The sequence below is a fragment of the Vombatus ursinus genome, unplaced genomic scaffold (genome assembly GCF_900497805.2).
Source record: "Vombatus ursinus unplaced genomic scaffold, bare-nosed wombat genome assembly UNPS02014812.1, whole genome shotgun sequence".
Taxonomy (NCBI): Eukaryota; Metazoa; Chordata; class Mammalia; order Diprotodontia; family Vombatidae; genus Vombatus; species Vombatus ursinus.
The window spans coordinates 95,571,221-95,587,674 of NW_020954590.1; the positions used below are offsets into that span (position 1 = coordinate 95,571,221).

The 16,454-nt window shown below is 35.6% G+C and overlaps 1 protein-coding gene across 1 annotated transcript in view; it reads right to left on the reverse strand.

The window, feature by feature from the left end:
• Nucleotides 1-16,454, reverse strand: part of LOC114054136 (putative uncharacterized protein C8orf89) — a 57,080-nt gene that overhangs the window by 27,174 nt on the left and 13,452 nt on the right. The gene's annotated exons all lie outside the window — the stretch shown is intronic.

Genomic DNA, 16,454 nt, shown 5'->3' on the forward strand with positions numbered 1-16,454 from the left:
GTTGGGTTTTATAAGTATCAAAGTACTCAGTAGGAAAAAGTCAATAATAAGTCCATCATGTAAAAGAGGAAAAGAAAACATTCATACAATAAAGAGATAAACAGTTGTCAACAGAGTCCAAGCAAGACAACACAAGGGGCTTGTCTGAATATTTTATAAAAAGTTAGTATAAATGAAGCAATAGCATATAAGGATATTCCATTTGGGAGGTCATGGGCCAAATCTGACAGCTTCAGTGAGTACACATCTGTGCAAAAATCATATGCTGTCCCACACATTTAGAGATTCCCTAATGGTCTAGGGCAGTTGGACCTACCTTCATAGACTGTACTGTTTCCTATACATTGGGCCAGTTTGGGTTCCTCCAGGTAGCCAAAGTGTGAAGGGTTAAATCAGGTAATAAAATGGGACTAGACTCCGTCTCTGTCTGTTTCTCTGATCCTTAGTCTGTCCCTATCAATATAATCGTTACAGCCAGAAATAGGCTCAGGTCTCCTCCTAATAAATCACTGTCCTATTCTGTTCTCTATTTTACTGATAGAACATTTTACTAGAAAGAACTGTTTAAACTCACTTCATCACTACCCATTTACTTCTGAAAACTACAATCTAGTTTCTGACCTCACCATTATACTGAAACAGCTCTCTCAATCTCTTTTGACCATACTGAAGCATTTGACCCTCTCATGCTTCCTCTCATCCCTTACTCCTAGCTACTTTCTTACCCTGGGGCACTCTTCTCTTCTCCCTCTATACTACCTCACTAGGGGATCTCATCAGCTCCCAGGGATTTCATTACTATCTCTATGCTGATGATTTGCAAGTGTACCTTTCCAACCCTAAACTCTCTACTATCTTGGACTAGAATGTCCATTAGACATCTTAAATTCAATATATTCAAAGTTAAACTCATCTTACCCCCTAAAACTTCCTACCCACCTTCCCTACCAGTACAGAAGACAACACCATCTTCCCAGTCCCTCAGGCTTGCAACCTAGGAGTCATCCTGGATTCCTCACTATCCCTCACCCCCATATCTAATCTACTAGGCCAAGTCATATTGATTTCATCTTTGCAACATCTCTTCTATACACCCACTTCTCTTCTCTGATATTTCTATCACTTTAGTGCAGGCCCTCATCATCTCATGCCTAGATTATTGCAATAGCTTGTTGGTGGGTCTGCCTACCTCAAGTCTCTCCCTACTCCAGTCCATCCTTCATCAAGTCAATAAAGTGATCTTCCTAAAGCACAGGCCTGATCATGTTATCCCCACCCCACCCCTACTCAATAATTGCCTCTAGGATCAAATACAAAACGCAGTTTGGCATTCATAGCCCTTCATAACCTCAGCCCTTCCTATCTTTCCAGTTTTTTTTAATCCCACTTATTCCCTCCAATAAGTACTCTTTGATCCAGTGACTCTGGCCTTCTGGCTGTTCTACAGATCAGACACTCCATCTCTGGGCTCCAGTCATTTTCTCTGGTTGTGCCCCAATGGTCTCTCTCCTCTGCTCCAACTACTTACCTCCTTGACTTTCTTAAACGCCAATTTGAATCCCTCCCTTCTACAGGAAGACTTTTCCAAACTTTCTTGATTCCAGTGCCTTCCTTCTGTTAACTATTTCCTATTTATCTGATATATAGCTTGCTTTGTATATATGTTTGTATGTTGTCTCTCCACACACACCCCATTAGATTGCAAGTTCCTTGAGGGCAGGGACTGTCTTTTGTCTCTTTATGTATCCCTAGTACTTAGTGCTTGGCACATAATAAATGTTTATTAATTGACTGATGGATTGATTCTTGAAACTGTTCTCTTCAAACCCATTTGAATTGGTTTTTTCCCTGGTTTACCATCCTCCCCTTATCCTCTAAATGTAGATTACCACCTCCACTCCCCACCAAGGCTCTTTCCTGGACTACCTTCTATTCCCTTTCAACACTTAACTGATCTCAACGACTTTCATGGTTTCAAATATGAGAGATAATTCTCAAACTGATAGATACAGCACTAAAATCTCTAATGAATGATAGTCACACATTTTCAACTCATGTTGGAACTGAATGTCCTACTAGTATTTTAAACACAATATATCCAAAATGAAATTAATCATCTCCTCTCCACCTGCCTTTCCCATTAATATAATACTTCCAGCCACCTAAGCTCAAAACTTTGCTATCATCTATGAATCTTCCCCCCTCCCTCACCTCCAATATGCAATCAGTGGTCAAGATTCTACAGCCATAGCATCTCTTTCATCTACTTTTCTGTGCTCACTCTGCTACCCCCCTATCTCAGGCCCTTATCACCCCTCAGCTGGACTATTGCACTAGCTTAGAGGCTTCCGTCCAGCCTCTTCCTTCTCCAATTTATATTCCACAAAGCTGTGAAAATAATCTTCATAATGAATAGGCCTGACCATATCATGTACACGCACAAAAACTGTCATTGGTTTTTATTGCCTAGAGGATAAAATGCAATCTTCTTAGCCTGGCATCTAAAACCCTTTACAATCTTACTTCACCTTCCAGCCTTATTTCACATTACTCTATTTCACATATTCTCCACGCTAATCAAATTAGACTACAACTTCTGCTGCTGTTCCTCAAACTCAGCCAAACTTCTGCTTCCACGTATTCATACAAGTCCCTCCCTAAGCCTGGAATGTACTTCTTCATCTTTGAATTATAAGATCCTTCTCTTCTTTCAATCATCTGGCCAGTTGCCTGTGAAACCTCTAATTCCCCAATTCTAACTCCCATCAACACACAGCTGAAAGTCTTCTCTCTTATTCCACATTTTCCTAGATAGTACTTTCCTTTGTTCCAACGGCTCCCTGTCTTACGGCATATGCATTTGTGTACATGTCGTGGTAGCCTGTAGAATGGAAATTCCATGAAGCTTGAGTTATTTTTTGTTTTTTGTATTGCCAGTGCCTACCACAGCATTTTGCTTCCTGGAGCTGCTTAATAAATGCTTGTTCAATTGAATCAAATAGGACGATGGTCACTCCAGAATACTAAAGGGTGTTAGGATTGCAGACATCCTGGGATTTCCTTTACTGATGTAGCAGGTGCTTTTTTAATAATGGAAGGTCTCCTAGAAAATTTTTGGGACCCTATCACCAAGTGATAGGATGTGGCTGGAGTTGTGCTTGTTTTGTCCAGGGGGCTTTTGCCAGGGAGGGACAGCCAGACTATTGTGTCGATGCACTGTGCACTGGCCTTGGGCAAGAGACTCTTCCTATTTACCTTTTTATCCTCACCCCCTTCTTCTTCCTTTCTCAGCAGCCCTGCCCTGAACTTTAGATACCAGGCACAACTCTGGTTGTAGGTGTTGGACTGGTTCTTTAAAGGGGTGGAGAGTCTGGTGGAGAAGGTATATGGAGCATATAGAGAAGCTGGAAGCTATAGAGGAACAATTGCTGCCCTCCAGGTATATCTGCAGGAGGAGGGGAGTAGTGTTTTATTTTGACCCTTTTAAAAATGGATTCTTTTGATCTATTATTAGTGAGGTTGGTTTTTAATTATATTTTATGATCCATGAGAGCTTTTTATTACATTTTAGCCCTTGAACCTGAAATTATTGAACCAGCTTTATCTTAGGCCAAGCACAGAATAATCTGGAAGTAAACTTTACAGGATTATATAGGTCAGATATCATTGTGCCTAAAATGGAGCTATCTGAATTCCCCAGAATCCACAAGTAATGTCTTGAATAGCCCTATCTGTGGCCCACTAAACTATTGTAGCATAATTGTAGCATAGTTCACTGTTCATTTACAGAGAGAATATATAGTTTAGAAAATTAAGTGCAGTTGCCCACCTAATAAGTACACGTAAAATCTTAAAAGAATTAAAATACCAATGTCATAAGAACAGGTTAGAGCATGAGTGGGCAACCTGTGGCTTCAAGGCCACATGTGGCCTTTTGGTCTCAAGTACTGAATCCAGTCAAATTCACTTGAGGACCCAGAGAACCACATGTGGCCTGGACGCTGCAGGTTCTCCATCCCTGTTAGACAGCAATTCATATTTAAAAAAAAAAAGAAAGAAGAAATTTAAGCATACTGCAACCCAATAAATGATATGACAGCCAAAGTAGCTAATGATATTATGGGCTGAATAAGTGATATTCATTTTTTTTTTTACTAAATATTTTTACCAAATAAAAAAATATGTAATTATCTTAAATTCTTGGCTTTCTCTTTTTTTAGAAATTTGCCAATGGACAAGATCAACTTCACCATCCAATCTTTAAATATATCAACTCTTCTCTCTTCCAAAATAATAGTAATTAGCCTGAGGTATCTTAGTGTGGCTCTTAATCTCCTAGATTTAATGAAGTTTTCTTAGAAAAGGCTTAATCCAAGAGGTGGAACAACAGTGGCAGGGTAAAGGCAAGGACTCACCTGACCTCTCCCCCATAACCTCCAAATAACTTTTAAAAATGACTCTAAACAAATTCTAGGGCAGCAGAACCCACAAAAAGACAGAGTGGAACAAATTTCCAGCCCAAGACAACTTTGGAAGGTTGGCAGGGTGAGACAGAAGTGCAGTCCAGCACAAGCCAGGCTTGTGCAGATGGGGTCCCAGCAAACCAGAAGCAGGCCTTGAGGCAACTGAACCCCCAGCAGCAGAGGCAGTTTACAGAACTCTCACTCCACAGACATCAAAAACAACTTAGAAAGTTAACAGGAAAGGTCTGTCACACCTGGGTGAGAGTGGAGCATAGGCTAGTACAGGCCATGCCAACACAGCCTGGGCCCCAGAAAACCAGGAGTAGGCCTTGGGAGTAACGAAATCAGCAGCTGCGGCTGCAGTGGCAGCAGCTGCTTCCAGAGCTCTCAGTCCACAGATAGTAAAGGGGTGGAACAACTAACTGGTCAGAAGGAGATTACAGGGGTCTTTTTGCTAGCACTGAGGCAGGACTCTGTTGCTTTGCCCATACTCAGATCTGGCTTGCAGTCCTGAGTGGCAGTCCCAAGGCAAGGAAGAACACTAACACATCAGAGCTTATAGCTACAGTAGAGAGGGACCCTCCTCAAAGTTCCAGGGCAGAAAAGAGTGCTTGTGGTCACTCATAGATCAAAGCACAGACCAGGAGAGTAGTAAACACCTCTCTTTAGATCATACCATCTTAGAAGAACTAAAAACTTACAAGTCCCTAGAAGTATCTCTGAACACAACTCTACAAAACACTTGAAGCTTGGGACAATATGCCCCCCACCCTGGAAGCAGAGTCCTACTTTAGCAAAAAGTTAAAAGTCAAGTAAAAGGCTGGGAAAATGAACAAACAACAGAAAAAAAAAAAAAACCTCCTACTACAGAAAGTTACCATGGTGACAAGGAAGATCAAAACACACTCAGAAGACAACAAAGTCAAAGCTCCTACATCCAAAGCCTCCAAGAAAAATACAAATTGGTCTCAGGCCATGGGAAGAACTCAAAAAGGATTTTGAAAATCAAGTAAGAGAGGTAAGGGAAAAACTGGGAAGAGAAATGAGAGTGATGCAAGAAATCATGAGAAAAGAGTCAATAGCTTGGTAAAAGAGACACACACACAAAAAAATACCTTAAAAAACAGAGTAGGCGAAATGGTAAAAGAAGCCCAAAAAGCCAATAAGGAAAAGATGCCTTAAAAAGCAGGACTGGCCAAACGGAAAAGGAAGTCCAAAAGCTCACTGAAGAAAATAATTCCTTAAATATTAGAATGGAGCAAATGTAAGCTAATGACTTCACGAGAAATCAAGAAACAATAAAACAAAACCAAAAGGATGAAACAATGAAAGACAATGTGAAATATCTCATTGGGAAAACAACTGACCTGAAAATGGATCCAGGAGAGATAATTTAAAAATTATTGGACTTGAAAGCCATGATCAAAAAAAGAACCTAGACATCATCTTTCAAGATATTATCAAGGAAAACTGCCCTGATATTCTAGAACCAGAGGGTAAAATAGAAATTGAAAGACTCCACTGATCACCTCCTGAAAGAAATCCCAAAATGAAAACTTTCAGGAATATTACAGCCAAATTCCAGAGTTCCTGGGTCAAGGTGAAAATATTGCAAGCAGCCACAAAGAAACAATTCAAGTATGGTGGAGCCACAGTCAGGATAACACATGATTCAGCAGCTTCTACATTGAAGGATCTGAGGGCTTAGAATATGATATACCAGAGGGCAAAGGAGCTAGGATTACAAACAAGAATCACCTGCCCAGAAAAACGGAATATAATCCTTCAAGGGAAAAATGGATATTCAATGGGACAGAGGACTTTTGAGCATTCTTGATGAAGAGACCAGAGCTAAATAGAAAATTTGACTTTCAAATACAAGACTAAAGAGAAGCATAAAAGGTGAACAGGAAATCATAAGGGACTTAATAATTTTAAACTGTTTACATTCCTACATGGGAAGACGATATTTGTAACTCATAAGACCTTTTTTATTATTAGGGTGGTTAGAAGAAGTACATATATATATATTATATATATATGTATATAGACAGAGGGCACAGGTGTGAGTTGAATATAAGGGGATGATATCTAAAAAATATAATTAAGGGGTGAGAGAGGAATATTGGGAGAAAGAGAAAGGTAGAGGTAGAATGGGGTAAATTATTTCACATAAAAGAAAAAGTTTTTACAGTAGAGGGGAAGAGGGGGGAGCTGAGGGGAGTGAATGAACCTTAGTCTCATCAGAATTGGCTCAAAAAGGGAATATAACATAAATACTCAATTGGGTATAGAAATCGATTTTACCCATAGCAAAGTGGAGGGGAAACAAATAAGAGAAGGGGCAGAAGGTGATAGAAGAGAGGGCAGATTGGGGGAGGGGGTAGGCAGAAGCAAAATTTTTTTTTTTTTTTGGTGAGGCAATTGGGGTTAAGTGACTTGCCCAGGGTCACACAGCTAGTAAATGTTAAGTGTCTGAGGATGGATTTGAACTCAGGTCCTCCTGACTCCAAGGCCAGAGCTCTATTGACTGAGCCACCTAGCTGCCCTGAAGCAAAATACTTTTGAGGAGGGACAGGGTGAAAGGAGAGAGAGAATAGAATAAATGGGAGAGGGAATCGGATGAAGGGAAAAAGTTAACAATAGTAAGTGTGAAAAAAATTTTTGAAGCAAGTTTCTCTGATAAAGGCCTCATTTCTCAAACAAATAGAGAACTGAATCAAATTTATAAAAATAAGAGTCATTCTCCAATTGATAAATGATCAAAAGATATGATCAGTTTTCAGATGAAGTAATCAAAGCTACCTATAACCATATGAAAATATACTCTAACTCACTATTGATTGGAGAAATGCAAATTAAAACAATTTTAAGGTACTACCTCATACCTATTAGACTGGCTAATAGGACAGAAAAGGTAAATGACAAATGGTGGAGGAGATGTGGGAAAAATGAAACATTAATGCACTGCTGGTGTAGTTATGAACTGATTCAACCATTCTGTAGAGCAATTTGGAACTATGCCCAAAGGGCTATAAAACCATGCATACCCTTTGACATAGCAATACCACTACTAGTCCCAAAAGAGATAAAAAAACAAAAAGGAAAAGGGTCTATATGTACAAAAATATTGATAGCAGCTCTTTTCTGGGGGCAAAGAATTAGAAATTGAAGGGATACTCATCAACTGGGGAATGGCTGAACAAATTGTGATATATGATTATGATGGAACACTATCATACTATAAGATATGATGAGTAGAATGCTCTCAGAAAAACCTGGAAAAACTTCCATGGGATGATATAAAATGAAATGTACTGTGTACAAAGTAACAGTTAACTTAAGATGATCAGCTGTGAATGACTTAGCTATTCTCTGCAATACAATGATCAAAGACAACACTGAAGGACTTATGATGAAAATTGCCATCCATTGCCAGAGAAAGAACTGATAGTGTCTGAATGCAGATTGAAGCATACTTTTTCTTTATTTTCTTTATTTCTCTTGAGTTTTTTTTGTTGTTTTTTATCTACATTTTCTTTCACAACATGACTATTATGGATATGTTTTGCATGACTACACATGTATAACCTATATCAAATTACTTGCCAAAAATTGTTTTTACATGTAACTGGTAAAAAATAAAATACTAAATAAATAAGAAATAAAATTAAAGAAAAAGGCTTAATCCAATTACTGTCATTAAATCCAGAATTACTGGATGCTTTCATGTGACCCATAATCCTAACTCTAGTAGGAGCCACACAAAGATGTGTTATCAGAATGCCTCTTGCACAAATCTAAGATAAAGGTACTAGCCACTGGTTTTCAATCTAAATAACTACTTAACCTAGATTCAAACTAGTGCTAAAGATTACATTTACATACATAATAAAGGTTAAATTTTCTGACCTTTTAGTGATCAAGAACAATTTTTATATGATGTAACTTGATAAGCTTTAAAACTCTTGTGAGATAAGTAAACAATGCTATTTATTTCGGTACATGGGTATATAAAGGTATGAGTAAATAATATATTCATGTATAAAGCAAAGAAAATTGGAATAGAACTCAGAGATTCTGGTCTCTCTTGAGCTCTAACCCCTAGACTATAATAAATTCAACAATAATGATCTTTAGGAGTTTACTATGATTCAAAATTTTGTCCACTGGTTCCTTCACACTTGCATATTAGTAGACATAACACTGCTTTTTGAAGTCTGGTCCCTTCTCCCAAAAAAATGTTATCGGTCACTGCCATCAAGGTAGAATTCCATCTGAATACGCATCAAATTAAGACATCTAGTGAAAATTTAAACTATACGTGGTAATTTATTTTAAAACTGCAATAAAAGAACCTAAAATGGGCTCATCAGGTGGGAGAGGTGATCATTTTTAGTTAAGATGCCCACAATTCCACAAAGAGAAGGAAAGATGTTTTGTTAACTTAGTTTGAATGTAATATACAAAGTTCTTAAGCTGACTCTAAATTCTGAAAATGTCAGATTTTATTCAACCCAGTGGCAAACAACAATCTTAATATGACTGTTTCTTTGTAGATCACAGTCACATTAAAATACTAAAATCCATAAGCATGAAGAGTTATGAACATTAGATGTGATCTTGCAGTTAGGTGGTACAGTGAATACAGCACTGGACTTGGGGTCAAGAAGACCTAAGTTCAAATCCAGACTCAGACACATTAACTGTATGACCCTAGACAAGTCACTTAACCTCTACCTCAAGTTCCTCATCTGTAAAACTGGAGACGATAATAGCACCTATTGGGTTGCGATAAGGATTGAATGGGATATCTGTAAAACACTTTGCAAACCAAAGGAGATTATATAAATGCTATTATTGTCACTATAGCTATTATTCTCAAGTACGTTTGCTAGTTAATACAAGTTACTGCAGTTGGGAAATACACAATTCAGAACTGTGAACATGAATAGGATGGATACAACCATGAAACAGAAGAGGATAACAAAATAGATTAAAAACCAGAATTCAACAATATGTTGCTTATAAGAAACATACCTGAAACAGAAAAAATGCATGCAGAATTAAAAATAAGGGGCTAGAGCAACATATATATGCTTCAACCAAAGTAAAAAAGGCAGCAGTAGCAATCATGATTTCAGACAGAGTGGTAAAGAGGGAAACTACATTTTGCTGAAATGTACTATAGACAATAAATTAATATCAACACCAAACATATATGTGCCAAATGGCATAGCATTTAAATACTTAAAAGAAAAGTTAAATGAGGTACAGGGAGAAATAGACAGCAAAACTACAATAGTAGGAGACTTCAATTTACCCTTTACAGGCCTAGAAAGAAATCTAACAAAAAAAAAAAAAAAGAAGTTAAAGACCTGAAAAGAATTTTAGAAAAATTAGATATGATAGACCTCCAGACATTGTTGAATGGGAAAAGAAAGGAGTATGCATGTTTCCAACTATCATTCACAAAAAGTGACCATGTATTAGAGTATAAAAACTTCACAAATAAATGCAGAAAAAGAGAAATACTAAATGTATCTTTTATGGTCTATAACACATTAAAATTCTATTCAACAAAAGGCTGCTAATAAAACAATTGGAGACTAAATGACTTAATTCTAAAGAATGGGTGGGTCAAAGAACAAAACACAGAAACAATCAATTTCATTAAAGATAATGACAACAATGCAAAAACATACCAAAATTTTGAGAATGGGGAAAATGTATATCTCTAAATACTTTTATCAATAAAAGAGAGAAAGAGCAAATCAATAAAATGAGCATGTAACTTGAAAAACTAGAAAACCAACAAATTAAAAGCCCCAATTAAGTACCAGACTAGAAATCTAGGATATTAAAGAAGAGATTAAAATTGAAAGCAAAACCAAAACAAAACCACATTGAATAAATAAATAAAGCTAGGAGTGGTTTTGAAGAGGGAAAAAAAAAGCAAATTGATAAAACATTACCTAACTTGATTAATAAAAGATAACCTATTTACCACAATAAAAAAGGTGAATTCACAACCAATGAAGCTGTAAAAGAAATGAGCAAGAATTATTTTGCCCAATTACATGTCCCCAAAACCTGATGCTAAATTAAATGGATACATGAAAAAATATGTAATGCCCAATTTAACAGAAAAAGAAACAGAAGATTTAAATACCTCAGTCTTAGAAAAATAAATTGCCATAAATGAACTTCAAAAGAAAATAACCTCAGGACCTGATGAACTGACAAACAAATTCTATCAAATATTTAAAGAAAAATTAATGCCAAAACTAAATAAACTGCACAAAAAAAAAAATAAGGAAAGGTACCATGAAATTCCTTGTATCATGCAAATATGGTCTTGATACAAATCAGGGAAAACAAAAAAGAGATTGTTCGATATTAAGAAAACAATAAACATAATTGGCTATATTAACAAGAACCACAAAAATTACATGTTGTATAAAAAAGTTTTTACAAAGATACAAAGCTTATCCCATCAAAAACACTAGAAAGCATGGAAATAAATCGAGCTTCTCCTTAATATGATAAACAGTATCTATCTAAAACCAAATGCCATTATTATATATAATGGGAATAAATTTGAGACCTTTTTCAATAAAAACAGGGATAAAGCAAGGATGTCCATTATCACATTACCATTCAATATAGAATTTAAAATGATAGCTATAACAATAAGGCGAAGAAATTTAAAGAATAAGCATAGGCAAAGAAGCAGCAAAATTATCACTTCTTGCAAGTGATGGTTTCCTTAGAGAATCCTAGAAAGTCCACGTTATTCATTTTGTACAAGAAGGCTCGAACCAAAAAAAAAAAAAAAAAATGGAAGGAAGGAAGAAAAGGAGAAAGAGAAAAATAGTATGCTTCAGCCTCTATGCAGACAATATCAGTTCTTTCTTTGGAGGTGGAGAGCATGTTTCATCACTAGTCCTTTCAGATTATCTTGGATCATTGTATTGCTGAGAATAGCTAAGCCTCTCACAGTTCTTCAAAGTATAATATCACTGTTACTATTTTCAAAGTTCTGCTGGTTCTGCTCATTTCGCTTTGCATCAGTTCATATAAGTCTTTCCAGGTTTTTCTGAAACCATCCCACTTGTCAGTTTTTATAGCACAATAATGTTCCATCACCATCATATACCACTTTTTCAGCCATTCCCCAACTGATGGATAACCCCTCAATGTCCAATTCTTTGCCCCCACAAAAAGAGCTGCTATAAATATTTTTCTACAAGCAGGTCCTTTCCCCTTTTTTAAAAATCTGTTTGGGGACATAGAATATATTGCAATATTTGGGACATAGCAATACTGGATCAAAGGGTATGCATAATTTGATTGCCCTTTGGACATAGTTCCATATTGCTCTCTAGAATAGTTGGATCAATTCACAACTCCACCAACAGTGCATTAGTGTCCCCATTTTCCTGCATCCCCTCCAACATTTATCATTTTCCTTTTTTGTCATATTAGCCAATCAAAAGATGTGAGTTGGTACCTCTGGGTTGTTTTAATTTGTGTTTGCCTAATCAATGGTGATTTAGAGCATTTTCCCATGATTTGATTTCTTTGTCTGAAAACTGCCTGTTCATATCCTTTGACCATTTATCAATTGGGGAATGACTTGTATTCTTACACATTTGACTCAGTTCTCTATACATTTGAGAAATGAGGCCTTTATCAGAGATACTTGTTACAAAATTTTTTCCCAATTTTCAAGTTTCCTTCCAATTTTGGTTGCATTGGTTTTATTTGTGCTAAAGCTTTTTAATTTTATATAATCAAAATTATCTTCTTTACATTTCATAATACTCTCTTTATCTTGTTCGGTCCTAAATTCTTCCCTTATCCATAGAACTGACAGGTAAACTATTCTATGGTGTCTTAATCTGCTTACAGAATCACCCTTTATGTCTAAATCATATACCCATTTTGATCTTATCTTGGTATATGGTGTGAGATGTCGGACTATACCTAGTTTCTGCCATACTATTTTCTAGTTTTCCCAGAAGTTTTTGTCAAATAATGATTTCTTTTTGCCCCAAAAGCTTGGATTTTTGTGTTTATCATATATTAGATTACTATGGTCATTTACTACAATGTATTGTGTACCTAATCTATGATCCACCACTCTATTTCTTAGCTAGTAACAGATTGTTTGGATAATTACTGCTTTATATTACAGTTTGAGATCTGGTACAGCTAGACTACCTTCCTCCGCATTTTTTTACTGATTCCTCTGGTATTCCTGACCTTTCATTCTTCCAGAAGAATTTTATTATTTTTCCTAGCTCCATAAAATAATTTTTGGTAGTTTGGTTGATATGGCACAGATTAGATTAATTCAGGTGGAATTATCATTTTTATTACATTCACTTGGCCTACCCATGAGCAATTAACCTTTTTTCCAATTGTTTAGATCTAACTTTGTGTGAAAAGTATTTTGTAATTGTGTTCATATAGTTCCTGGATTTATATTGGCAGGTAGACTCCCAGGCATTTTATATTGTCTATAGTTATTTTAAATGGAATTTCTCTATATCCTGCTGCTAGATTTTGTTGGTAGTATATAGAAATGTTGATGATTTATGTGGGTTTATTTTGTATCCTGCAATTTTGCTAAAGTTGTTAATAATTTCAAGTATTTTTTTTTTGTTGATTTCTAGGATTCTCTAATTTCCTATTCTAATTCCTTCAATTTCTTTTTCTTCTCCTATTGCTATAGCTAGCATTTCCAGTACACTACTGAATAATAGTGGTGATAATGGGCATTCTTGCTTCATCCCTGATTATACTGGGAAGGCATCTAGCTTATCCTCATTACCGATAACACTTGCTGATGGTTTTAGATAAATACTATTTATCATTTTAAGCTTCACTTATTCCTATGCTCTCTAGTGTTTTTAATAGCAATGGGCATTTTATTTTGTCAAAGGCTTCTTATGCATATATTGAAATAATGATATGATTTGTTGACTTTGTTATTGATATGGTCAATTATTCTGATATTTTCCCAATATTGAACCAGTCCTACATTCCTGGTATGAATCCCAGCTGGTCATAGTGTATGATTCTTGTGATATATTGCCATAGTCTCCTTACTAGTATTTTATTTAAAATGGCATCAATATTCATTAGGGGAATTGGTTTATAATTTTCTGTTTGTGCTCTTCTTGGTTTAGGTATCAGCACCAATCTTGTACTGTAAAAGGACTATGGTAGGACTCCTTCTTTGCCAATTCTTCCAAACAGATCACATAGTACTGGGATCAATTTTTCTTTAAATGTTTGGTAGAATTCACTTGTGACTCCATCTGGTTCTGGAGATTTTTTCTTAGGAAGTTGACTAATGGTTTGTTCAATTTCTAAGATTAAGTTATTTAAGAATTCTATTTCCTCTTTTGTTAATCTGGGTTTTTGTAGATATTCATTTTATTTAGATAGTCAAACTTACTGGCATATTAATTGGGCAAAATAGCTCCTAATAATTGTTTTAATTTCCTCTTCATTGGTGGAAAATTCACCCCTTTCATTTTTGATACTGGTAATTTGGTTTTCTTTTTTTCTTTTAATCAAATTAACCAATGGTTTATCTATTTTATTGGGGTTTTTTTTTCATAAAACCAGCTTCTAGTTCTATTAGTTTGATGGTTTTCTTACTTTCAATTTTATTAATCTTTCCTTTGATTTTCAGTATTTCCAAACTGGTATTTAATTGGGGATTTTTAATTAGTTCTTTTTCTATTTTTTTTTTTAGTTGCATGCCCAATTCATTGATCTGTTCTATCTCTATTTGATTGATGTAATTAGAGATAAATTGTCCCCTAAATGCCACTTTGGTTGCATCCCATAAATTTTTGCATGTTGTCTCACTGTTGTCATTCTCTTTAATGAAATTATCAATTGTTTATATGATCTGTTCTTCGACTCACTTATGTTTTAGGATTAGATTTAGTTTTCTACTGATTTTTAATCTATCTTTACACTGCTCATTATTGAATGTAGTTTTTATTTCATTATGATCTGAAAAGGATGCATTTAATATTTCTGCTTTTGGTTGTGAGGTTTCTATGTCCTAATACACAGTCAGTTTTTGTTTAGGTGCCATGTGCTGCTGACAAAAGTATATTCCTTTCTATTCTCATTCAATTTTCTCCAGAGATCTGTCATATTTAACTTTTCCAGAATTCTATTTACCTCAACTTCTTTATTTTTTGTTAGATTTATCTAGTTTTTAGAAAGGAAAGTTGAGGTCCCCCATCAGCATAGTTTTATGGTTTATTTCCTCTTGTAACTCATTCAACGTCTTCAAAAATTTAGATGCCATGCCATTTGATGCATCTATGTTTAGTATTGATATTATTTCATTGTCTCTGGTACCTATTTCAGCAAGATAGTTTCCTTCCCTATCTCTTTTAATTAGATCTATTTTTGCTTTTGCTTTCTCTGTGATCATGATCACTACCCCTGCTTTTTTTGTTTCAGCTGAAGCACAACAGATTCTGCTCCAGTCCCTTATCGTTACTCTGTGTGTATCTCTGTGCTTCAAATGTATTTCTTATAAACAACATATTGTAGGATTCTGGTTTTTAATCCATTCTGCTACCCACTTCCATTTTATGAGTGAGTTCATTCCATTCATATTTATAGTTACGGTAACTGTTTATTTCCCTCTGTCCTATTTTCCCTTGTTTATTCTTTCTCTTACCTCCACCCTGTCCTTCCTCACGAGTGTTTTATTTGGGATCACCACTCCTCTAATCCACCCTCCCATCAGTCCATACCTCCCCCTTCTCTTATCCCTGTCCCTATTTACTTCCCTATAGAGCAAGATAGATTTCTGTATCCAATTGAGTGTGTATGTCATTCCCTCTTTGAGCCAATTCTGATGATAGTATGGTTCAAGTTTTGTCCACTCCCACCCCATCTTTCCCTCCATTATAATAGCTCTTTCACGCCTCTTTTATATAACTTATCTCATTCTATATTCCCCTTCCTCTTTTCCCAGTGCAATCTTCTTTCTCACCCCTTTATTTTGTTTTTTGGGGGATATCATCTCATCAAAGTCACTTTATATCTGCACCCTCTCTCTATGTATAATCCTTCTAATTGTTCTTATACAATAACTTGCCATTTGGAATGTAAACAGTTTAAACTTATTGAATCTCTTAAATTTTCTCTTTCTTGTTTTTTACCTTTTTATGCTTCTCTTGAGTCTTTTATTTGAAGATGAAAATTTTCATTTAGCTCTGGTCTTTTAATTAGGAATGCTTGAAAGTCCTCTATTTCATTAAGTATCCATTCCCCCCCACCCCCAAGGATTATAGTTAGTTTTGCTGGGTAGGCAATTCTTGGTTGTAATCCTAACTCTTTTGCCTTCCAGAATATCATATTCCAAACCCTCTGGTTCTTTAATGTGGAACCTGCTAAATCTTGTGAAATCCTTACTGTAGCTCCATGATATCTTAATTTTTTCTTTCTGCCTGTTTGCAGTATTTTCTCTTTAACCTTGGAGCTCTGGAATTTGTCTATGATGTTCCTGGGGAGTTTTCGTTTTGGGATACCTTTCAAGTAGTGATTGGTGGATTCTTTCAATTTCCTGCCCTCTGGTTCTAGAATATCAGGGCACTTTTCCTTGATAATTTCTTGAATGATGTTGTCCAGGTTTTTGTTTTGTTTTGTTTTTTTGGATCATGGCTTTCAGGTAGTCCAATAATTCTTAAATTATCTCTCCTAGATCTATTTTCCAGGTCAGTTGTTTTTCCAATGAGAATTTTCACATTTTCTTTTTTTTTTCTTCTTTTTATGTTGTCATATCTTGATGTCTTATGAAGTTATTAGCTTCCACTTATGGAATTTTTAAGGAATTATTTTCTTCAATAAGCTTTTATATCTCTTTTTCCATTTGGCCAATTCTACTTTTTAAGGCATTACTTCCTTCAGTGAATTTTTTTATATCTTCTTCCATTTTTTGTT